At 26.7% G+C, this 1,817-nt stretch overlaps 1 long non-coding RNA gene across 1 annotated transcript; it reads left to right on the top strand.

The window, feature by feature from the left end:
* The first annotated feature begins 315 nt into the window (after positions 1-315).
* LOC137813453 (uncharacterized) lies at positions 316-1,282 on the top strand. Its single transcript, XR_011081430.1, has 3 exons — positions 316-461; positions 859-954; positions 1,071-1,282. It is a non-coding gene; the product is annotated as an uncharacterized lncRNA (long non-coding RNA).
* The last annotated feature ends 535 nt before the right edge of the window (positions 1,283-1,817 follow it).

Here is a 1,817-nt window from a genome sequence, read left to right as displayed (position 1 = left end):
CTGGTGAGAAAACTTTTTCACACTCATCTTTTTGCAGCGAATTCGCTCTTGGATTTGTATACCAGGTGTGGACGAATAGATCTCGCTACAAAGTTCTTTGACACTATTCAAAAGGACGTGGCCTTTTGGAATACTATGATTTTGGGGTATGGTATGGGGGGTGAGTTGGACACTACAATGAACCTTTTTGAATATAACGAAATGTTTACCTTCACTTTAAGTCTTTTAGTCTTTTGTATGTTACCTAAACCATATCCTACATTTTTTCTTCTTGTTATTATTATTATTGTTATTCCTCACTGATGATAAATCTTAGTTTATAAACTATAATTATAAACTACAACACCTTCTAGGATTTTTTTTATTTTATTTGGTGAATCTCATCTTGCAAGTGCTGAATTTGATAGATGATGTAAGAGGAAAGGTAGCGGTTATGGTAGATGACATGATTGAGACTGCTGGTAAGTCAGTAAAACTCTTTATATGCTAGTGCAAATAATGATAGTTTGTCCTTCTTTTAAAGTTGTAGTACTCAAATTAAGAAATGTAGTGGATATTCTTGTTTATATTAATATTATTTTCAGATTCCTAATATGCTCTTTATATCTTTGTGCTAAAATCTAAGATTGCCTGTATTATTTTTCTCTTTTATTAAAGAAATCGATAAAGACAAGGAAGGATTTACTATTATTTTGAATCTTTTGTAATTAATGCTATTTTAAACATTTTGAAGGATAGACATATGAATAGAACTTTTCTCCCAAAAGGATAGGAATGGATATACATGTTAGTTTAATGTGATAATAGCAATGAAAAATAATGTCATACTTGTTAATTACTTTGTCTTATTGATTGCAGGTTCACTTATTATCTAATTATCATTAGGTCTATCATGACAGAAGAGAAATATTCTCTTGGTTCATTTGCGTCCACCCATATTCCTTTTTTGATCAGGTATAGATGCATAATTTTCATTAAAATGTTGATTGGATACTTTTCTATTAATCTTATTTTATTTAAAACTTAATACTATTTTAATAAGTTTGTACATTTTTTTTTAATTCTTTCAGGTTGGACCTGAAGATAATACAAAACAAGAAATTGATTATGATCAATCGAAGAACTGTACAAATTTCAAGAGATTTTTTTGTTATTTTTTCTGTTAATTTCTAACTCTAATTAGTTGTAATGATTCCAACATCTACTATTTTAATATATATTGGAGTATGTAATTTCTACATTTGAAATATTAATATTTATATATATTGTTCTTAGATAGAAATGTCACATTTTAAAGTTTTGTTACGAAATATAAATGTATAACATAGTTTACAAATATTATTGGATTTGAATAAATGAATAACCAAAATGTATAATTATAAATACGGTCTAAATGTGCAATTATGTTATAAACTAGTTTAAAAATATTGTATAATGTGTAATTTTATAAATTAGATGTATGTCAATTTAAAATTATAAAATATTGTCAAATGTATTTCATAATTGTCACATTAAAAAATTGTTGTCTAATAGTATTGACAAACATGTAAATAAGTGTTGTCTAAAAAACCAGATAACATGTAAATAAGTGTTGCCTAAACATTATTCTACCAATATGCAACATTGAAAATGCGTTGCCTAAAAGATAGACAACATGCAAATAAATGTTGTCTAAAAAGATAAACAACATGTAAATAAACGTTGCTTTTACCAATGACAACATTTAATAAAACGTTGCCTAAAATAATAGGCAACATTGAAAATGCGTTGCCTAAACACTTTGAGAAAAAACGTTGCCTAAAAGTTTTCCCAAAAAA

The sequence above is a fragment of the Phaseolus vulgaris genome, chromosome 1 (genome assembly GCF_000499845.2).
Source record: "Phaseolus vulgaris cultivar G19833 chromosome 1, P. vulgaris v2.0, whole genome shotgun sequence".
Classification (NCBI taxonomy): domain Eukaryota; kingdom Viridiplantae; phylum Streptophyta; class Magnoliopsida; order Fabales; family Fabaceae; genus Phaseolus; species Phaseolus vulgaris.
The sequence above is the reverse complement of the archived record's forward strand: the minus strand, read 5'-3'. Positions and strand labels throughout refer to the sequence as shown.